Source organism: Mustelus asterias, chromosome 26 (genome assembly GCF_964213995.1).
Source record: "Mustelus asterias chromosome 26, sMusAst1.hap1.1, whole genome shotgun sequence".
Lineage (NCBI taxonomy): Eukaryota > Metazoa > Chordata > Chondrichthyes > Carcharhiniformes > Triakidae > Mustelus > Mustelus asterias.
In genome coordinates this window covers 16400207-16424012 of record NC_135826.1, presented here as the reverse complement: position 1 = coordinate 16424012, position 23806 = coordinate 16400207, and the positions used below count along the sequence as shown (strand labels likewise).

The 23806-nt window shown below is 45.7% G+C and overlaps 1 protein-coding gene across 4 annotated transcripts in view; it reads left to right on the top strand.

Moving 5' to 3' along the window:
* Positions 1 to 4417: 4417 nt before the first annotated feature.
* Positions 4418 to 23806, top strand: part of dapk3 (death-associated protein kinase 3) — a 51666-nt gene continuing 32277 nt past the window's right edge. The window contains exon 1 of one of the 4 annotated variants that reach the window (XM_078198187.1): positions 4418 to 4513. The gene's annotated coding sequence lies outside the window, so the exon portion shown is untranslated. Of the gene's footprint in view, positions 4564 to 19680; positions 19763 to 23409; positions 23468 to 23806 lie in introns of those variants that run through there. The other 3 variants (XM_078198189.1, XM_078198188.1, XM_078198190.1) reach the window with 3 other exon arrangements.

Below are 23806 nucleotides of genomic sequence, written 5' to 3'. Positions count from 1 at the left end.
AAAAGATTTACAAGTTGATAACATGTTTCATTGTGTTAGGAACCATTTTCCATGGCCATCAATTCCTGGAGTGGGATCAAACTGGGCTCTGTTTGAGAAGCAAGAACGCTACCTACTGTCACTAGACCTTAGTATCCCCAAGAAAAATTGAACCTCATAGCTGTAGCTTTTACAGCAGACATTTTACCTTCATATCTGTTACCTCTAACAGAGTGGCCTCTTTCTGCACTAGGAATTCCATGGATTTGCACAAGCCTGTTGTGTTCTTAACCCAGTGTAACCTGGGTTCTTGGGTTTCAGTATTTCATTAGGTTTAGGGGGAAATTCCAGAGTTTAGGGCCTCAACGATTGAAGGCACAGCTGTCACTGGTGGACCGATTACCATCAGGAATGGGCAAGAGACCAAAATTGTTGGAGCACAGAAATCTTGGAGGTTCATGGGCCCAAGGAGGAGGTTACAGAAATAAGGAAGGTCAAAGCTAGGCTGGTCACCACCAGAGGCCAAGAATACCAGACCCAGCAGTGCTACAATATATAATCACGCATAGAAATAAGATAATAGGGCTTTCATCCACTAGCCCATAACTTAAAAAATGCACCATAACTACTTATGAGTAGAATCATACAATCCTTACTCAGAGTCTGCAGTGACCACAATCCCACCCTGGCCCTATCCCCATAACTCATGCATTTACCTCAGCTAGTTCCCCTGACACTGACAATTTAGCATAGCCCATCCACCTAACCTGCACATTTTTGGACTGTGGGAAGAAACCAAAGCACACAGAGTAAACACACACAGACACGGGGAGAATGCGCAAACTCCACACAGACAGTGACCCAAGGCCGGTATTGAACCCGCATCCCTGGTGCTGTGAGGCAGCAGTGCTAACCAGTGTGCCACCATGCCGCCCCGAGTATAATGCATTAATTTCAAGTGAAAAACATTGCTGAGAACAGCAAACTGAATGGCAATATATTCCCAGCTGCTCATAGTCTTTTAGACTCCTGCATTTTTGGAAATTACTTCAGATGCTCGTCCTTTTAAATTATTCTTCCGTCCTAACCCTAGTACACAGGTATCTTTTGTTTTATTCTTTCATGGGATGTGGATGTCGATGGCTAGGGCAGCATTTATTGCCCATCCTCAAATTTCCCTTTTGAAGATGGTGATGAATGGTCTTCTTGGATTGCTGCAGTCTATGTGGTGTAGGTACACCCACATTGCTGTTAGGAACTGAGTCCCAGGGTTTTGACCCAGTAGCATTCCATCATGCCCTTGGCCAATTCCCTGCACGAATAACACAGCATGTCCCACTGACTTGCCTTTTCCCCAGGGAGGTGTGGCACAGTAGTAATACCCCTACCATTTGATCAGAAGCCCCGGGTTCGAGTCTAATGTCAGGACCTGTTGGCCATGGAAGGAGTGTTCAACATGGTTCAACAGGCTGATAATCAGCTTGGGAATCCTTCCATCATTATTCCCAAATGGGTAAAAAAAAACACAGTATATGTGTGCAGATACATGAGAGAGAACCTTTTTCCCAGAGCCCCTGTAAATCTTTTCTGTTCAGATGATTATTCAATTTCCTTTAGAATGCCCCACACTCAGGCATTGTATTCCAAATCTTAAACACTCACTGTCAAAAGGTTTTCCTCATGTTGCCTCAAGTTCTTTCACCAATCACCTTAAATCAGTGTGCTCTGGTTTCATAGATTCCCAACAGTACAGAAGGAGGCCATTTGGCACATCGAGCCTGCACCGACAACAAGCCCATCCTATCCCCATAACCCCACATGTTTACCCCACCAGCCCCCCTGACCTTTTAGGGCAAACCAAATAAACTCAAATTACGTCAGGACAAAGCAAAAGGGGCAGCTCCCCAAAAGGAGGGGGGAACAGCCCGAACAAAAATCAAAGTACAAAGGAAACTTAAAAAACATCAAATTAAAATGTGATTGTCAGGGTCAATAACGCACCCCAACCCCTGCGGTGCCCAACGGGCACGGAAGGCGTCAACCGCGCCCGTGGACACCGCATGCTCCCTCTCCAGGGACACCTGGCCACGAACATAGCCGCGGTAGAGGGGCAGACAGTCAGGATGGACGGCCCCCTCGATCGCCCGCTGCCTGGACCGGTAAATGGCGCGTTTTGCCAGGCCCAGGAGCAGGTTCACGAGGAGGTCGCCATCCCGATCCTCCCCTCTCCGCACCGGATGTCCGTAGATCAGGAGCATGGGACTGAAGTGCAAACAGAACATCAATAAAAGGTTCTTTAGGAAAACAAAAAGGGAGTGCAGCCTAAGACACAAAACATAGACATGGTCCACGGACTCCACAAGGCCACAGAAAGGGCAGTCTTCGGAGCCCGTGAACCAGTGAATCCTACGGTTGTGCGGAACTGCTGCATGCATCACCCTCCACCCCAGGTCCCCGACGTAATTGGGGAAAAATCTCTGAAGTGGGACTTGAACCCATAACTTTCTGACACTGATGTCAATCAGAGGCAGACGTGCTACCACTGAGCTAAGGCTCTGTACCATCTTTTTTTTCACTAGGGTCAATTTACCATGGCCAATCAACCTAACCCACACATCTTTGTACTGTGGGAGGAAACCAGAGCACCTGGAGGCACAGGGAGAATGTGCACACAGACGTGCACCCAAGCCGGAAATCGAACCCAGGTCCCTGGTGCTGTGAGGCAGCAGGGCTAACCACTGTGCCACCCCATGGTTTCTCGACCTTTCTGTCATATGACATTGTGAATTATCCATTGCATACTATTTACTCTGCAATTATTAATCTTGTAAATAAATGTTATTCAATTTAATAGTTTGACAACATGCTGTTTTATACCTGTTAGAGATCACAGGCGGTCTATGTAACATCTGATAAAAGTGAAATGCTAATCAGCATTATTAGAGTGAGCTGAAAACAAGCCCAAATTATAAATTACATATGAAGGTGTCACAGTTCCAATATCACATGTTTGTAGCACAAAACTATTGTTAATCTGTAACCTACTCCAGCTCTACATTATAACAGCAACTACATTCCAATAGTATTTCTATGGCTATAATAGAAATACTATTGAAATGTAGTTGCAGCACCCACCTGGGTTTGATTTCCGGCTCGGGTGCACGTCTGGGTGCACATTCTCCCTGTGCCTCCAGCTGCTCCGGTTTCCTCCCACAGTACAAAGATGTGTGGGTTAGGTTGATTGGCCATGGTAAATTGACCCTAGTTTCAGGGGGGTTGGTGGGGTAAACATGTGGGGTTATGGGGATAGGGCTTGTTGTCGGTGCAGGCTCGATGTGCCAAATGGCCTCCTTCTGTACTGTAGGGATTCTATGAAACCAGAGCACACTGATTTAAGGTGATTGGCGAAAGAACTTGAGGCAACATGAGGAAAATCTTTTGACAGTGAGTGTTTAAGATTTGGAATACAATGCCTGAGTGTGGGACATTCTAAAGGAAATTGAATAATCATCTGAACAGAAAAGATTTACAGGGACTCTGGGAAAAAGGTTCTCTCTCATGTATCTGCACACATATACTGTGTTTTTTTTATCCATTTGGGAATAATGATGGTGCTATGAGGCAGCAATGCTAACCATTGTGCCGCCCCAGGAATCTGGAACAAAAGCAATGTCCGAGATACTTTCCTCTGTAAGAAGTCTCACAACACCCAGGTTAAAGTCCAACAGGTTTATTTGGTAGCACAAGCTACTAGCTTTCGGAGCGCTGCTCCTTTCATCTGGTGTGAGACTTCTGACTGTGTTTACCACAAGTCCAACGCCGGCATCTCCACATCATGGCTCTGAGCCTCTGTCCAGCCGAGACTTTAATCCCTGTCCTGGTCACAGAGTTGCGCAGCCTGTATGTGCGCAGCCTTGCTAGGTGTCACCCCCTTCACTCACACTGAGCAGGACTTGGGCTTTGGCCCTCACTGTGTGACATCATATGCGACCAATCATAGAGCAGTATGACTTCCCACCAGCGACCAATTAGAAAAGAATTACGCCTTTGCGTCACCGCGCCGAGTGATTGATGTCTCAGCTGACCAATCGGGTGAAGAGGAATGGGCGGGACCTGGCTAACTGCATGACGTCACGGAGCTCAAGGCAGGCCGGGTGATTGATGTGTCAGCTGACCAATCAGGAGCGGGGAAGGGGGCGGGATCTGGCCACCTGTCTTACGTCACGGAGCTCAAGGCAGGTTGGGTGATTGATGTACCATCGGACCAATCAAGAGAGGGGAAGGGGGCGGGATCTGGCCATCTGTCTTACGTCACGGAGCTCAAGGCAGGCCGGGTGATTGATGTACCATCGGACCAATCAAGAGAGGGGAAGGGGGCGGGACCTGGCTAACCGCCAAACCAGAAGGCCGGTCTGGTGATTGATGCGCGGCGCAGCCAATCAGGTGGTGAAGGAGGCGGGCGGTGACGTCGCTTCCTCCCCGGTGACTGTGTTCGGGCTGGGGTCTCGAGCCTTCTGAACAGCCTGGGCCCGAGGTAAGGCTGCTCCCCACCTGCCCTTATCCCCCTGATACAGGGAGCCGGGGGTAAGTGGGATCACTAGCCGGCAATCCATGGGTTCTTTCCTCCCTCAGCTGAACAATGAAAGGGGATGGAGTGGGAGTGGGAGTGGGAGGGGGAGGGGGCAGGGGCAGGGTCCCCCATTACTAGCTGACTGGGTGCTGTCACAGACTGGGGGCAGTTGTCTAAGACATGATTTCATCTTTATTATAGTGAATTGATGTTGAGTGATCCCAGCTGCTGGATTATGTGCAGAATTGGGATGTGTGGAATTCTAACCTGGGCTTGGTTTACTGGAAGGGAAAGAGGAGAGAAAAGTCTGTGCCTTTTTGGAAAGTACATTTGAAATAACCACAGGAATCCATGTGTGTTTGTGTGGGGATCGGAAATGCTTGCAGAGCCTTTGATATGCACAAAGGCTGGGCATCATTCATGAAATAATTTTGTCCTCAAAGATCATAATTATCAAGTCTCAAATATTTCAAAGCAATCTGGGCTTTATTTATTTTAAATTAGTGGCAAAAATGTAGCTGTGTTCATCAAATCTGAAGTTTTTTTTTGTTGAAACTGATTAAGTTTTGTTTAGAGATTCATTTTAAATTCAGGATTTGTTAATAATAGATCTAGTGTGAAGGCTCTTGTTAATGGATATTCTTCATAAGTTGTATTATGCTGTGTAACAGACTCTTGTCGCTATGGATATTATGTTTAATTTTACCAAAGTCAGTCATTTAAAACGGTAAAATTCTTGTGATGTTTGCTTCTATTGGTCCACACTGTTCCTAGACTGAGGATGGGAAAATCAGTTTGGGTTTGTTCTGTTTGCTGTCTAGTGCTTTTTCCTAGAAAGTGCACACGAATGAACATTATGCAAGGGCAGAATGTCATTCTATTAACTATTAACAGTTAACTCACACATAAAGACTGGCCTTGGTATCAGAGAATTGCTGAGACTAGTCACTGAACTTTACCCTAGGTAAGAGTTTACAGGATCAATTAGTTGATCTCACCTGGGAGAGCAATGAAGGAATACAGCTGGACTTATTGCTTGTACAATGTTAGGAAGACAGCCAGGTATGCCAATTGCAATAGTTATTAAGTGGTCTCTAATGAAATAGATTTGGGTGCTTATTAGTTTGGGCTCAGCTATGATATCCTCACGTACAAAATGCCCAGTGAAGATTGGATGAGGTACTGAAGTGTCATATCACCTGCAGATCCATATGACAACACAGCTTGTATTTATATAAAACTTTCCAAAGAATCTCTGAGACAAGATTTACTCCCACTTGGAAATAAGCGGACGTATTAGCGAGAGGCAACATGGTTTTGTGAAGGGGAGGTCGTGTCTCACTAACTTGATCGAGTTTTTCGAGGAAGTGATGAAGATGATTGATGAGTGTAGGGCAGTGGATGTTGTCTACATGGGCTTCAGTAAGGCCTTTGACAAGGTCCCTCATGGCAGATTGGTACAGAAAGTGAAGCCACACAGGATTAGAGGTGAGCTGGTAAGGTGGATGCAGAACTGGCAAGGTGGATGCAGAACTAGCTCAGTCATAGAAGACAGAGGGTAGCAGTGGAAGGGTGTGTTTCTGAATGGAGGGCTGTGACTAGTGGCGTTCCTCAGGGATCATTGCTGGGGCCTTTGCTGTTTGTAATATATATAAATGATTTGGAGGAAAATGTAACTGGTTTGATAAGTAAGTTTGCGGACAACACAAAGGTTGGTGGATTTGCGGATAGTGATGAGGACCATCAGAGAATACAGCAGGATATAGATCAGTTGGAGACTTGGGCGGAGAGATGGCAGATGGAGTTTAATCTGGACAAATGTGAGGTAATGCATTTTGGAAGGTCTGATACAGGTGGGGAATATACAGTAAATGGCAGAACCCTTAAGAGTATTGATAGGTAGAGGGATCTGGGTGTACCGGAACATAAGTCACTGAAAGCGGCAACACAGATGGAGAAGGTTGTCAAGCAGGCATGCTTGCCTTCATCGACCGGGGCACTGAGTTTAAAAATTGGCAAGTCATGTTGCAGCTTTATAGTTAGGCCGCACTTGGAATATAGTGTTCAATTCTGGTCGCCTCACTACCAGAAGCATGTGGAGGCTTTGGCGAGGGTACAGAAAAGATTTACCAGGATGTTGCCTGATATGGAAGGCATTAGCTATGAGGAGAGGTTGGAGAAACTTGGTTGTTCTCACTGGAACGACGGAGGTTGAGGGGTGACCTGATAGAAGTCTAGAAGATTATGAGGGGCATGGACAGAGTGGATAGTCAGAAGCTTTTTCCCAGGGTGGAAGAGTCAATTACAAGAAGATATAGGTTTAAGATGTGAGGAACAAGGTTTTAAGGAGATGTACGAGCTAAGTTTTTTTACACAAAGGGTGGTGGGTGCCTGGAACCCGCTGCTGGGGGAGGTAGTGGAAGCAGATATGATAGTGACTTTTAAGGGGCGTCTGGACAAATACATGAACTGGATGGGAAGAGAGGGATATCGTCCCCGGAAAGGCAGGGAATATTAGTTCAGGCAGGCAGCATGCTCGGTGCAGGCTTGGAGGGCCGAAGGGCTGTTCCTGTGCTGTAATTTTCTTTGTTCTTCTTTGTTGTTTGAATTTTACAAGCCTTTTGCCAAAACGGTGGCAGCACGTCTTTTTACAGCAATATTCAAGATCGGTACTACCGAGCAAATTATTTCACAGGAGCACTATCAAACAAAATTTGATACCAAGCCACTTAAATTGATGTTAGGACAGATTAGGACAAAAGGTGTTGCAGCAGATGATGGTGTGTGCTGTGGTGGTCAACTCTGTTAAAGGAGTTCCATTCCGCAACGGCATATGCTGTAGAGGCATACAGTGGGCTAAGAAACTGCACAATATTCTGGCCTCTGTTTTCTGTGGGCCCTCATCGCAGCCAGCTGAGCTTTTTGCCTTTTCCAACGCTCTTCCAAACAGTCAAGTCCAGAGGCCAGGGCCATCAGTGACCATCTGCCGCTCAGTTATCAGTGTCAATGTCCACCATCTTTGTACCCTCCTTGTAGAGGAGGTGTGGACATCCAAGGGTTGTGACTCTGGTGAATTCAATGTCCAGAAGGTTTAGCTATATTGCCATCATCCATCCGATGAACGTGGCCAAGCCAATGCAGATGTTATTGGCGTAGGAATGAGTGTATGCTGATGGAATAAACATGCTCCAGGACTTCTGAATTGATGACCTTGTCCTGCTAAGAGATGCGGAGGATACATCAGCGAAAGCGAAGGTGCAAACTGTTCAGTTTTTTTTCTTTTGTCTAGCATGTGCTGTCCAGGTCTCACCACCGTAGAGCAGTACGCTGAAGACGCAGGCTTGGTAGACTTACAGTTTGGTATTCTCTGGTTGCTGTTGTTCCAAACTCTCTCCCTCAGCTTGGACAGAACAGCTGCAGCTTTTGCGATGTGTTTATTTCAGCTTCAAGTGACGGATTGCTGGTGATTGTTGAGCTTAGATATGTGAAGCTGTCAACAATCTCTGGTGTCACATTGTCAATAGTGATAGATGGTTGTGTCTAGGCAACATCCTGGACTATGACATTTGTCTTCCTGATGTTGATGGTCAAATCAAACTCTTCACAGGCGTGTCAGTGTCTGTTCATCTGTCGGTGCGGGTGCTGCTCTATATGGATTGCTCGTGCTGCATTGCCATGCGGCAAGTCCACTCTGAAGTGGACTTGCCGCATCTTTGTCTTGGGTCTTAGGCGTGCAAGGCTGAGCAGCTGAGCTGGAAACCCAGTGAGCATGAGGCTAATGGGTGACTAGGATTTGATGTTAGGATACGAGCATCAAAGTTTTTAGATGAGTTCAAGTTGATGGGAAGATGTGAGGCAGCAGGCGTACACTGGAATAGTCACGTCCAAGGGTAACAAAGGTATGGATGAGGGTTTCACTAGCCATTGAACTGATTCAGCATTGGAGACGGATGATGTTACCCAGTTGGAAATAAGCAGCCTTGGTAATGGAGTGCATGTGTGTGACTGGACTCTCCTCTCGGGGTCAGACAGATTGCTAAAGTTGCAGATGGTCTGGTGCAGCCTCATAAAAGCAAATTACTGCGGGTGCTGGAATCTGAAACCAAAAGAGAAAATGCTGGAAAATCTCAGCAGGTCTGGCAGCATCTGTAAGGAGAGAAAAGAGCTGACGTTTCGAGTCCAGCTAAAAGGCATAGAAAGTGGGAGATATTGATACTGCAGGGTGAGGGAATGAAAGATGAGTCATAGCCACAAAAACAAGGGGAAAAGCTGCTAATGGCAGTCGATAGAGACAATAGAAGGTGTCTGAAATCAGAGGGTAAGCTGTAACAGATGGGGGAGAAAAGGTCAGGAAAGGGGGAATAAAATAGGGGGGAAAAGTGGGGAAAAAGACAATAAAGAAGTAAAAGGTAGAGAATAGTTTAAAAAATAAAAATAATTAAATGAAATGAAAACAAAGGGGTCGAGGTGGGGTAGAGCTAATCACCTGAATTTGTTGAATTCGATGTTGAGACCGGAAGGCTGTAACGAGCCCAGCCGGAAGATGAGATGCTGTTCCTCCAGTTTGCACTGAGCTCCACTGGAACATTGCAGCAGGCCAAGGACAGACATGTGGGCATGGGAATAGGATCATGTGTTAAAGCAACCGGAAGGTCAGGGTCCTGATTGCGCACAGACTGAAGGTGCTCAGCAAAGCGATCGCCCAGTCTACGTTTGGTTTCTCCGTTATAGAGGAGACCACATTGGGAGCAGTGAATGCAATAAACTGAATTGAAAGAGGTGCAAGTGAAACGCTGCTTCACCTGGAATGAGAGTTTTGGACCTTGGATGGTAAGGATGGAAGAAGTAAAGGGGCAGGTGTTGCACCTTCTGCGATTGCATGGGGAGGTGCCATGGGTGATAGGAGAGGTGTTGGGTATAATGGAGGAGTGGATTAGGTTATCCTGGAGGGAACAGTCTCTGCGGAATGCTGACAGAGGGAGTGAAGGGAAGATGTGTTTGGTGGTGGCATCACACTGGAGTTGGTGAAAATGGCAGAAGATTATGCTTTGCATGCGGAGGCTGGTGGGGTGAAATGTGAGAACAAGGGAGACTCTATCCTTGTTCTGGGAGGGAGGGGAAGGACTGAGGGTCATGGCATGGGAAATGGACTGCATGCAGGATCTTGTTGACAACTGTAGGTGGAAAACCATGGTTGAGGAAGAAGGAGTACATATTAGAAGCACCACTTTGGAAAGTGGCATCATCGGAACAAATGTGACGGAGGTGAAGTAACTGAGAGAAAGGGATGGAATGCTTACAGGATGTAGGGTGCGAAGAGCTGTAGTCCAGATAGCTGTGGGAGTCAGTGGGCTTGTAGTGGATATTGGTAGATAGTCTATTGCCAGGAAATGGAGGTAGGAAAGGAAGTGTCTGAGATGGACCAAGTGAAGGTGATGGAGGGGTGGAAACTGGATGAATCTTTCCAGGTCCGGCTGAGAGCGTGAAGTTGCACCTCACTATCACCTCACTCAAACTCTCCATTGCCTCAATTGTTAGAATGATTCACTGATATCCAGTAGTGGATGAGCAGAAACATAGAAAGAAATCATAGAAACCCTACAGTGCAGAAGGAGGCCATTCGGCCCATCGAGTCTGCACCGACCACAATCCCACCCAGGCCCTACCCCCACATATTTTACCCACTAATCCCTCTAACCTACACATCCCAGGACTCTAAGGGGCAATTTTTTTTTTTTTAACCTGGCCAATCAACCTAACCCGCACATCTTTGGACTGTGGGAGGAAACCGGAGCACCCGGAGGAAACCCACGCAGACACGAGGAGAATGTGCAAACTCCACACAGACAGTGACCCGAGCCGGGAATCGAACCCGGGACCCTGGAGCTGTGAAGCAGCAGTGCTAACCACTGTGCTACCGTGCCGCCCGTTGTGCTACCGTGCCGCCCGTACTAAACCTCATCTAAATATTGAGAAGACCAACGTCACTATATCTCTCTGGCCATTGGCCCCATTCCTCCACATGGCGACTGTCTGAGGCTGCACCAGAAGAGAAAATGCTGGAAAATCTCAAGCTGGCAGCACCTGTAAGGAGAGAAAAGAGCTGACGTTTCGAGTCCAGATGACCCTTTGTCAAAGCTAAAAGGCATAGAAAGTGGGAGATAAGTCAAGATAAAAGGAAATAAGTTTGATGGGGCAGGAGCATGCTGACACAATGAGCCTATCAGGAAAGTCTTTTTTGTGGATTTTGGGAAGTAGGTAGAAGCGGGCCGTCCGGGGTTGGGAGACTATGACCCCCTCTCCACATCTTCATATGCCACAGTTCACCCTCTGATTTCAGCTTTTCTGCTGTTTGGCCATTCACACCTCTTATTCTCTCTGTGGACTGCCATTAGCAGCCTTTTCCCTTGTTTCCATGGCTATGACTCATCTTTCATTCCCTCACCCTGCAGTATAAATATCTCCCACTTTCTATGCCTTTTAGCTTTGACAAAGGGTCGTCTGGCCACGAAACGTCAGCTCTTTTCTCTCCTTACAGATGCTGCCAGCTTGAGATTTGCCAGCATTTTCGCTTCTGGTGCAGCCTCAGACAGTCGCCATGTTGAGGAATGGGGCCAATGGCCAGAGAGATATAGTGACGTTGGTCTTCTCAATATTTAGATGAGGTTCCTGCTCATCCACCACTGGATATCAGTGAATCATTCTGACAATTCCGAGGCAATAGAGAGTTTGAGTGAGGTGATAGTGAGGTAGCCACTTTAAAAGACTCCATACTTAGCAAAGGAGACCAAAATGAAATGGACGTAACTCTGAGTTCGACATGTCAACATGGCAACAGTAAGTGTAGTTACCTTCTCTTCTAACACTGAGATAATGCTGAACAGTTAAGTCAGTAATACACTTTAAATTCTTCGTGGAATGGTGCATTTAAAATGACTATTTTATACAGCTATGACCTTGCTGTACTACTCTGTTGCAAACTGAATCTATGAATGTTGAGGAAAGACTCAGACAAAAGAGTTATTTCATGAGCCAAAGGAAGTACTTCTAATCTTATTTGCTAGCCAGGCACACTCTGCGAGCTTATTAAACCATGGTCCGTTCTCCTTGTTTTGCCTCAGGTGAATGTTAAAACCCCCATACCACAGTTTGAAGAAGGCCAGGGGAGTTCCCCCAGTGCACTGGTCAATATTTCTCCCTCAATTAGTCATTTATTTCACTGCTGTTGTGGGGCCTTGCTACATACAAGATAGCTCTGGCCTTTTCCCCTGTAAGAAGTCTCACAACACCAGGTTAAAGTCCAACAGGTTTATTTGGTAGCAAATACCATAAGCTTTCGGAGCGCTGCTCCTTCGTCAGATGGAGTGGAAATGTGCTCTCAAACAGTGCACAGACACAGAAATCAAGTTACAGAATACTAATTCGAATGCAAATCCCTACAGCCAGCCAGGTCTTAAAGGTACAGACAATGTGGGTGGAGGGAGCATTCAACACAGGTTAAAGAGATGTGTATTGTCTCCAGACAGAACAGCTAGTGAGATTCTGCAAGCCCAGGAGGCAAGCTGTGGGGGTTACTGATAATGTGACATAAATCCAACATCCCGGTTTAGGCCGTCCTCATGTGTGCGGAACTTGGCTATCAGTTTCTGCTCAGCGACTCTGCGCTGTCGTGTGTCGTGAAGGCCGCCTTGGAGAACGCTTACCTGAAGATCCAAGGCTGAATGCCCGTGACTGCTGAAGTGCTCCCCTACAGGAAGAGAACAGTCTTGCCTGGTGATTGTCGAGCGGTGTTCATCCATCCGTTGTCGTAGCGTCTGCATGGTTTCCCCAATGTACCATGCCTCGGGACATCCTTTCCTGCAGCGTATCAGGTAGACAATGTTGGCCGAGTTGTAAGAGTAGGTACCGTATTTCCCTGTAACAGCAGTTACTACTTTGAAAAGATGTGATGAGGTGAGCCTTTTCTGCCACAGCTAAAACAGAGAATGTTGGAAACACTCAGGCCAGGCAGCATCTCTGGAGGGAAATTGAGTTATTTTTTCAAGCTGAAATGCTAAACTCTGTTTCTTTCCATATCTGCCTGATCTGCTGAATGTTTCTGGAATTTTCTGTTTTTATATCTAGTTTCCAGCATCTCCGATGTTTTATTTTCCTTTTTTTCCACAGTTATTTTTTTAAGGTGCCATAAATTCTTTTCATTGGTCAAGATTACATAAAACTGATGAGCCTGGATGCATAAACATGGCGAGTTAGCACAAAGGTCCACCAAGTGAATGTATGTGTAGGAACTCGACAATATCTGGGCAGAAACCTGGCAAATTGAGTTTAATGTGGGGAAGGGCGAGGTTATGCATTTAGATAGGAGGAATCAAAAGGCAGATTATCATCTAAATGTAGAGAGGTTGCAGGTGAGTGAAGTGCATCTCGGTGTTCTCGTGCATGAATCGCAAAAAGCTAGCAGGCAGGTCCAACAAGTAGTTAAGAAGACATTTCATTTTGGCCTTTTTGCAAAGAGGTTAGAGTTTAAAAATAGGGAGGTTTAGTTGCAATTGTACAGGGTGCTGGTGAGGCCTCACCTGGAATACTGTGTACAGTTTTGGTCCCCTTACCTAACCAAGAATATAGTAACATTGGAGGCAGTCCAAAGGAGATTCACCAAGCTAATTCCTGGGATGAGAGGATCATCCTAACAAGAGAGACTAAATAGTCTGGGTGTGTATTTCTTGCAGTTTAGAAGAGTGAGGGGTGACCTTATTCAAACATATAAGATCCCGAGGGGGCTGGACAGGGTAGATGCTGAGATGTTTTCATTAGTGGGAGATTCTCGAACAAGGGGACATAGCTACAAGATGAGGTGCATAGAAATTTCTTCTTGCAGAGGGTGGTGAATCATAGAACATTGAAAGAAATACAGCACAAACAGGCCCTTCGGCCCACAAGTTGCGCTGGTCATGCCCCTACCTACCTAGGCTTATATATAGGCTTACCTATAACCCTCAATCCTATTAAGTCCCATGTACTCATCCAGGAGTCTCTTAAAAGACCCTATCAAGTTTGCCTCCACCACCACTGACGGCAGCCGATTCCACTCACCCACCACCCTCTGAGTGAAAAACTTACCCCTGACATCACCTTTGTACCTACTCCCCAGCACCTTAAACCTGTGTCGTCTTGTAGCAGCTATTTCAGCCCTCTTTGGAATTCTCTGCACCAAAGAGTGGCGGAGGCTGGATCATTAGAAATATTTAAAGTGGAGGTGAATAAATATTTGACAGATCGAGGAACAGAGGGCTATGAGGAGATGGCACAGAAAAGGAGTTGAGGCCGGCGTAGATCAGCCATGATCGTATTGAATGGCGGGGCAGGGTTGAAGGACCTAGAGGCCTACTCCTGCTCCCATTTCTTGTGTGAGTAAAATTCATCTACCGCTGATGGATAATAACATCCCTTCCCAAGCATCATGGTTTCTTATTATTATGAGGTTGCTACTTGGATGATGGAAATTTGAGATCTTGTTGAAGCCCCTGAGGTACTCAATTAGCATTGGAGCTTTGTGAATACTTTGGGGGTTTTCTCTCTGGATAACGTATCCGCATCCCCTAGCTCTTGGGCTGCAGCTCCTGTCAGTGCTGCTCTGACTGAGATGAGCCAACCCAGCTCAGAATAGTTGGCTATTGAGTAAATATCTGTGCTTTCTTAATTTATATGTGCCTGTTGCAATTCCCATTCCCGGACCAAGCTGGGGTGCCTCGAGTATTTTTATTATAACACTGAAATATCTAGACTGTAAACTAATGTAGCAAAAGCATGTGCAAACCCAATGGCATTGCTACTTCAGTGTGTTTAAGAAGCTACATCAATGTGTAATGAAACACTCCACGGCATTTCACAGGAATGTTATAAAGCAAATTTTTGTTATCAAACCAGAGGTGACTGATGACCAAAAGCTTGGTCATAGAGGGTAGGTTTTAAGGTGCATCTTAAAGGAGGAAAGGGAGGGAGGTGAAGGAGATGAAGAGGTTTAGGATTGGAATTCCAGAACTTGGGGCCTCGGCAGCCAAAGGCATGACCACTGGTGCTAGAGCAATTAAAACTGGGGATGGTCAAGAGGAACATTAATATCACAGAGGCTTGTAGGGCCGAAGGAGGTTACAGAGATGGAGAAGGGGCAAGGTCATGGAGGGACCTGAAATCAAGAATGAGAATTTTCACACCCTTAAAGGATACAGCGGGATATAGATTAGTTGCAGATAGGTTTTCGGTGCTGGAGGCTACAGTTGAGGAGGAATCAACTGAGCATAGAGAGCAGATCTCTGGGGTGAGCCGAGTGAGAAAGCTCAGGTGGTTAGGGGCTGTAAAAGACTGGGCCTTGTGATTGGGGACTCCACAATTAAGGGGACAGATAGGAGGGTCGGAACTAAAGGTAGGGACTCAGGGTTGGTGTGTTGCCTACCAGGGGCTGGGGTCCGGGATGTGTCTGACAGGGTATTCAGGACTCTTAGGGGGGAGGGAGATAAACCACAAGTTATTGTACATGTGGGGACACACGACATAGGGAGGATAGGGGAAGGGGATATTAGGCAGGGATTTATGGAGTTGGGGTGGAAACTAAAGGCCAAGACTGACAGAGTGGTTATCTCTGGACTCTTGCCTGTACCACGGGATAGTTTAGAGAGGAATAGGGAGAGGGAAGGTTTGAATTCATGGCTGAGGGGATGGTGCAGGAGGGAGGGGTTCAGGTACTTAAGCAATTGGGGCTCGTACTGGGGAAGGTGTGACCTCTATGAGAAGGATGGTCTACACCTTAATCAGAAGGGGACCAATATCCTGGGGGGTAAATTTGCTAAGGCCATGCAGGGAGGTTTAAACTGATTCGGGGGGGGGGAGGGATCCTGAGTAGTGGGGCTGAAAGTGAGGGATGCATGGATGGGGACTGCAATGCACGGCATTGCAGAGGTGGGGTGGAGCAGGGTTTGAAATGTGTATACTTCAATGCCAGGAGTATTCGCAATAAAGTGGGTGAACTTGCAGCGTGGATCAGTACCTGGGACTTCGATGTTGTGGCTATTTCAGAGACATGGATAGAGCAGGGGCAGGAATGGATGCTGCAGGTCCCGGGGTTCAAATGTTTTAGTCGAAGTAGGGAAGGAGGTAGAAGAGGGGGAGGGGTAGCATTATTGGTCAGAGATTGTATCACAGTGTCAGAGAGGAGGTTTGATGAGGACTTATCTGTTGAGGTAGTATGGGCGGAGATTAGAAATAGGAGAGGAGAGGTCACCCTGTTGGGAGTCTTTTATAGACCTCCTAAAAGTTCTAGAGAGGTTGAGGAAAGGATTGCGGAGTCAATCCTGCTTAGGAGTGAAAGTAATAGGGCAATTGTTATGGGGGATTTTAACTTGACTAATATTGACTGGAATTGTTATAGCTCTAGCTCGTTAGAGGGGTCAGTTTTTGTTCAAAGCGTGCAGGAAGGTTTTTTGACTCAGTATGTAGACAGGCCAACTAGAGGTGAGGCTATATTGGATCTGGTGCTGGGAAATGAGCCAGACCAGGTGCTAGACTTGGAAGTTGGTGTGCATTTTGGTGATAGTGACCACAATTCGGTTACGTTCACCTTAGTGATGGAAAGGGATAGGCATGAACCTCGGGCCAGTGGTTTTAGCTGGGGGAAGGGTAATTATGAGGCTATTAGGAGAGAATTAGGAAACATAGGTTGGACTAGGAGATTACAGGGACTGGGAACGTCCGACATGTGGAGTTTTTTCAAGGAGCAGCTACTGCGAGTCTGTGATAGGTATGTCCCTGTCAGGCAAGGAGGAATTGGTAGGGCTAGGGAACCGTGGTGCACCAAAAAAGTTTCTTTGTTGGTTAAAAAGAAAAAGGAGGCTTATGTTCGGATGAGACGTGAGCACTCGGGTAGTGCACTAGAAAGCTTTAGATTGGCTAAGAGGGAGTTGAAGAGCGAGCTTAGAAGGGCTAAAAGGGGACATGAGAAGACTTTGGCGGATAGGGTTAAAGAGAATCCTAAGGCGTTCTATAGGTATGTCAAGAACAGAAGGTTGGTTAGGGCAAGTTTAGGGCCAGTTATAGATGGCAGAGGGAAGTTATGTGTGGAACCGGAGGAGATTGGTGAAGCATTGAACCAATATTTCTCTTCGGTGTTCACGCAAGGGGACATGAATATAGCTGAGGAGGACACTGGGTTGCAGGGGAGTAGAATAGACAGTATTACAGTTGATAAGGAGGATGTGCAGGATATTCTGGAGGGTCTGAAAATAGATAAATCCCCTGGTCCGGATGGGATTTATCCAAGGATTCTCTGGGAGGCAAGAGAAGTGATTGCAGAGCCTCTGGCTCTGATCTTCAGGTCGTCGTTGGCCTCTGGTATAGTACCAGAAGATTGGAGGTTAGCGAATGTTGTCCCATTGTTTAAGAAGGGGAACAGAGACTTCCCCGGGAATTATAGACCGGTGAGTCTCACTTCTGTTGTCGGCAAGATGTTGGAAAAAATTATAAGGGATAGGATTTATAGTTATTTGGAGAGTAATGAATTGATAGGTGATAGTCAGCATGGTTTTGTGGCAGGTAGGTCGTGCCTTACTAACCTTATTGAGTTTTTTGAGAAAGTGACCAAGGAGGTGGATGGGGGCAAGGCAGTGGACGTGGTATATATGGATTTTAGTAAGGCGTTTGATAAGGTTCACCATGGTAGGCTTCTACAGAAAATGCAGATGTATGGGATTGGGGGTGATCTAGGAAATTGGATCAGGAATTGGCTAGCGGATAGGAAACAGAGGGTGGTGGTTGATAGTAAATATTCATCATGGAGTGCGGTTACAAGTGGTGTACCTCAGGGATCTGTTTTGGGGCCACTGCTGTTTGTAATATTTATTAATGATCTGGATGAGGGTATAGTTGGGTGGATTAGCAAATTTGCTGATGACACCAAAGTCGGTGGTGTGGTAGACAGTGAGGAAGGGTGTCGTAGTTTGCAGGAAGACTTAGACAGGTTGCAAAGTTGGGCCGAGAGGTGGCGGATGGAGTTTAATGCGGAGAAGTGTGAGGTAATTCACTTTGGTAGGAATAACAGATGTGTTGAGTATAGGGCTAACGGGAGGACTTTGAATAGTGTGGAGGAGCAGAGGGATCTAGGTGTATGTGTGCATAGATCCCTGAAAGTTGGGAATCAAGTAGATAAGGTTGTTAAGAAGGCATATGGTGTCTTGGCGTTTATTGGTAGGGGGATTGAATTTAGGAGTCGTAGCGTTATGTTGCAACTGTACACAACTCTGGTGCGGCCGCACTTGGAGTACTGTGTGCAGTTCTGGTCCCCACATTACAGGAAGGATGTGGAGGCTTTGGAGAGGGTGCAGAGGAGGTTTACCAGGATGTTGCCTGGTATGGAGGGGAAATCCTATGAGGAGAGGCTGAGGGATTTGGGATTGTTTTCGCTGGAAAGGCGGCGGCTAAGAGGGGATCTTATTGAAACATATAAGATGATTAGAGGTTTAGATAGGGTGGATAGTGATAGCCTTTTTCCTCTGATGGAGAAATCCAGCACGAGGGGGCATGGCTTTAAATTGAGGGGGGGTAGTTATAGAACCGATGTCAGGGGTAGGTTCTTTACCCAGAGGGTGGTGAGGGATTGGAATGCCCTGCCAGCATCAGTTGTAAATGCGCCTAGTTTGGGGGCGTTTAAGAGATCCGTAGATAGGTTCATGGACGAAAAGAAATTGGTTTAGGTTGGAGGGTCACAGTTTTTTTTTTAACTGGTCGGTGCAACATCGTGGGCCGAAGGGCCTGTTCTGCGCTGTAATGTTCTATGTTCTATGTTCTATATGGACGGAGAAATGGCAGCACTTTACAGGAAGGATGTTGGAATATAGTTTTAAAAGCATAGAACAAGAGTAAGAGAATTTGAGGGACAGCTCGCAAGAAGTCATCATGTTCTGGTGCCATCTTGGATGTGGAGGCTTTGGAGAGGGTACAGAAGAGGTTTACCAGGATGCTGCCTGGATTGGAGGATATGAGCTACAAGGAGAGGCTGGACAAACTAGGGTTGTTTTCTCTGGAGTGGCAGAGGCTGAGGGGGGACTTGATAGAAGTCTATAAAATTATGAGGCATAGATAGGGTTGACAGAATCTTTTTCTCAGAGTTGAAATGTTTAATACAAAAGGGCATGCACTTAAGGTGAGGGGGAAAAAGTTCAAAGGAGATGTGAGGAGCAAGTTTTTTACACAGAGAGTGGTAGGAGTCTGGAACGCACTGCCAGGGGTGGTGGTGGAGGCAGATACGATAGGGGCGTTTAAGGGACTTTTAGATAAGCACGTGAATATGCAAGGAATAGAGGGATTATGGACCAAGGGCAGGCAGAAGGAATTAGTTTAATTTGGTGTCATATTCGGCACAACATCATAGGCTGAAGGGCCTGTTCCTGTGCTGTACTGTTCTATGTACTGGGAGCTGACGTGTGTCAGCAAGCACAGGGGTAACCGGTGAATGGGACCAGGTGAAAGTTAGGACACGGGCAGAATTCTGGATGACCTCAAGTTTACAGAGGGTAGAATGTAGAAGGCTGACCAGGAGTGCATTGGAGAAGTTAGTCTTGAGGTAACAGAGGAATGGATGAGGATTTCAGTAACAGATGTGCTGAGGCAGGAGTGGAGTCAGGCAATGTTATGGAGGTGGAAATCTTGGCCATGGCGTGGGTACATGGCTGGAAACTCATCTTGGGCTCAAATATGACACCAAGATTATCTGAGTTTTACTTAACATCATCAGAAGTGATCTTTGCATTTTTGCGGCTGTCAGAGTTTGAAGCTATCGTGAAGTGCAGTTAATTAAGTAAATCTGTAGGTTAAGATGAAAAAGGATGATGGGTTTTTAAGGATGCATTATGTTCCTTTATGGTTTTGACTTCTGACTGGGATGTGGTATTATGAGATCCTGTTTTGGAATGTGTGTTTACTTTGAACATTCTCTGAAACTGAGTTATCAAAAGAAAAATAACTCCAGTACTAAAGTTGGAATGTGATACTATAATGTGGTGTCAGTATTGTGACGTGTGGGAAAGTTTGTCATGGATATATTTGGTGAATATTGTCCAGATATATCTCCTACTGTTGTTCAGTGCATGTTAGGTTGCTGGTAAGAATGAATCCAGATCGATAAACTGTCTGAGGAACACTGTAAAACTTCACCCTAAATTGTAGGTGGGTAAGAGCAGCGAGTGTTAATATTATAAATTGCTTGGTGCGGTTAATGAGAACTCTAATTTAACTGGGTTCTTTCCACGTGCAGCAGGGACAGGGATTTACACTCTGTTCCAAGACTGTACTTCAAGGTTCAAGTAATTTAAACCACTTATTGATTTTACCGTCAGTAACGGCTTTTGTCGTGTTAACGGAGGCATTTGTGAAGCTTGCCATTGTCTCTAACTCTGTCTCTGAGTGTGGGGACATTGGGTGCCAGTGAAATTGATGCAGGTTATGACTGAAATGTCTTGGTGTTCCACATTGAAGAAACCAGCAGCAGCAGCTCCTTTCTGCTTAAGAGCCATTGAGGAGCATAATATCTATCTTGCGTTGGGCTTTCTGAGTGCTGTAAGCAGTGTGGACAGTCAATGACTGCATCACCCAGTGTGTAACAATGAGAAAACAGCAGCTAGCTCTCTCGAAGCTCATTCCTCTCATCATAGCATCCAGCTGCATTTGCAACAGCCCGAATGGTGTTTTTGTTTTCATTGCACCTTTTAGACAGCTTGTACCCTCCCTGTCGGGGAACAGCCCTGGCCTCCCACGTGACAGGCGGAGATACTAACCACTATACTGACAAGGGACTCCTAAATTTTCATTCCCTGACCTGGAATCGAACCCGGGTCGCGATGGTGAGAGTGCCAAATCCTAAGCACAAGAACGCCAAGGAAGCTTAAAGCCTACCTGCACCTGGTACTCCCAGGCAGTCTCCCATCCAAGTACTAACCGGGTCTGAGTCTGCTTAGCTTTCATGATCAGACGAGCTCAGGCGTTTTCAGACAAGTACGGCTATAGCCTCAAAGGATTGCCTGTTCACTAGACAAAAATGTTTTAGCCGTTTAAACCACGGCTCCATTTATTACCCTTTGAGTAAAGAGCTTCTTCCTACTCATTTCAGTTTGTGTCCCCAGTCCTAGTTTCCTGCTTTGCTGTAATTGAATCCAGAAACTTTCTACAGTTTTAAAAATATTATTTGGTTTCTATGCACTTGAGTTCTTGTTGCCTCCAAAACAACACAAATGACTGTCTATTTATATCTGATAACTTGCTTTGCCGGATTCCTGTCATAGTTCTGCTTTGTACCAGATGTACTGCAATTCAGATACAACTAAGGAGTTGCTCCCATTTACAATTTTTATTTTTTTTAAAATTAGAAAAAATGTACAGAATCTAAAACTAATTTTCAGATTCATCAAAAGACGCTGTCTCCGGAGGTTAACACAACAAGCAAACAACTTGTATTGTTTGTAAAATAAAGGATGGTTTTCTAAAAAGAGTCCAGGAGTGAAGGGATCTCGGGATATCTGTGGGGAAATTGTTGAAGATCGCAGTGCAGGTTGAGAAAAAGTTTAATAAAGTACATGTGATTCTGAGCTTTCTACATAGAGGCATAGATTTCAAGAGTGGGATGTTGTGGTGAACCTGTATTAAACACTGGTTTGGCCTCAGCTGGAGTATTGTGTCAAATTCTGGGCAGCGTACTTTAGGAATTTTGTGAAAGCGTTGAAGAGGAAGCAGAAAAGATTTAAGAAAATAACCGTGGATGAGTGACTTCAGTTATGAGGATAGATTGGGCCGTTCGTCTCTTCTCCAAGAAGGGTCGAGTGGAGATTTGATCGAGCTGTTCAAAATCATGAGAGACCTTGGCAGAGTAGAGAGAAAAGATAAGAGAGAAACTGTTCCCATTGGTGGGAAGGTCAAGAATAAGAGCAGACATGAGGAAAGCCTTTGTTTATGCAGTAAATGGTTAAGATTTGGAATGCCCAAGAGTACGCTGGAGGCAGATTCAATCATGGTTTCCAAAGGGAGTTAGGTAAATGCCTGAAGGGAGAAAGTTTGCAGGACTGTGGGGGGGAAAAAGCAGGCAGGTGGGACTAGCTGAGTTGCTCTTGGAGAATTGGCGTGGATAGGATGGGTTAGATGGCTTCCTCTGTACTGTAGCTATTCCATGATTCTATTTTGGCACCTGTGGTTGTGTGTCAAGGTACCTCTCAGCATAATCTAACATTAAGCCATATCAGACAATATTAGAAGAGGTCGAAGTTACAGAGGGGACTATCTTAAAGGAGGAGAGAGTTGGCGAGATTCAGGGAGGAAGTTCCAGATTTTAAGTCCCAGATGGCTGAAAGCAAGACTGCCAAAAGTGGGTCAAAGAAAACCTGCACAAGAGGTCAGAACTGAAAAACCAAATGCAGAGTAGTAGGGCTGGAGGCGGTTACAGAGATAGAGAGGGTTCAAACCATCAAGTTCTGAGCCAGGAGTCGATGTAGGTCAGCGAGTATGGGAAACTGGCATTTCCAGCCTGAGTAGCGAGACTGTCATGGGTAGTTATTCTGTGCACCATACCTTAGTAAGCAGCTAATAACACTCCTAAATCACTGGTTAGGAATCACCTGGTGTACTGTGTTTACTTCCATGCACCACATCTTCAGAAGATTATATTGGCCTTGGAAGGAGGGCAGCACATTTTCACCAGAATGTTACCTTATGTTAAAATATGAGGAGAGTTTGCATAAACTAGGTTGGCATTCTCTGGAATATAGCAGTTGAGTGAGATTTTTTATGATTTTTAAGTGGAATTGGTATGGTATCAAAATCAGAGCCAGGTCATTTGAGGGTAATTAGGAAACATTTCTTTATACAAGGAGCAGGAGAAATGTGAAGCTTCCTCCCACCAAAGGTAGATGTTTGCTCTGTTATGTTTAACTCTGTGCTCGATAGATTTTTGTGGGTTAAGGGTAATTAAGAAATATGGAACCATGACAGGTAAATGGCATTAAAATCTGGGTCGGTTATGATTTAAATGAATGACAGAACAAGATGTGGGAATGCTGGCATTGGACTGGGGCGGGCACAGTAAGAAGTCTCACAGCACCAAGTTAAAGTTCAACAGGGTTTATGTGACTCACCTGATGAAGGAGCAGCGCTCCGAATGCTTGTGATTCCAGATGAACCTGTTGGACTTTAACCTGGTGTTGTGAGACTTCTCACTGTGACAAAACAAGGTTCGAGGGGCTGAATAGCCTCCCCTTCTTCCTGCAAATTCCCCTGTGTGGCACTCTGGTAGAGAAACTCCTGGCAAAGCTGTATGTGCTTGTATGTATGAGTAACGGTAAATACATTACCCTTACATTAGCATCCCGTTGTCTTTTTGTTGTGTTCTGCACTAGCTTGTGTTGTATCTGTGACATGTTCACTAACCATGCACAGAGCCTGAGAATAAAGCTAGTCGCGAATAGAGCTGGGTGGCACGGTAGCACAGTGGTGAGCACTGCTGCTTCACAGCTCCAGGGACCTGGGTTCGATTCCCGGCTTGGGTCACTGTCTGTGTGGAGTTTTGCACATTCTCCTCGTGTCTGCATGGGTTTCCTCCGGGTGCTCCGGTTTCTTCCCACAGTCCAAAGATATGCGGGTTAGGTTGATTGGCCAAGTTAAAAAAATTGCCCCTCAGTGTCCTGAGATGCGTAGGTTAGAGGGATTAGTGGGTAAATATGTGGGGGTAGGGCCTGGGCGGGATTGTGGTCGGTGCAGACTCGATGGGCCGAATGGCCTCCTTCTGCACTGTAAGGTTTCTATATATTCTATATAGTCCAGTTTCTACAAATCCAAACCATATCTATACTGGAACAATCGGCTGTGACTTTAATTCCAAGAGTCGGAAATGTGAGTATGTTGCATTTGTTGGATGCTAAGCATAGCCCTACACTATACAAGATCCTCTTCAACACACTGCCAGTTCCTGTTAAGAACAGGTAACATTCTAGCAAAAGCATAACAGGAATCCAACTTCTACTCACTTTGTTAGTTATAAGTGGTGTAAATTCTTTGAAATGCTGTGCAAAATCTTGAAGAATGCGGTATGTGAAATTTGAGCAGACTTTATTATACAGCTGAAAGATGCACACCGGGTGCTTGAGATAAAGACTGTATATGTTCAGTTTAGATTATTGTGCAAGTGTGTTAAGCTGAAGAAAGCATCCTGTTTAAGTGGAGCCACTTGTT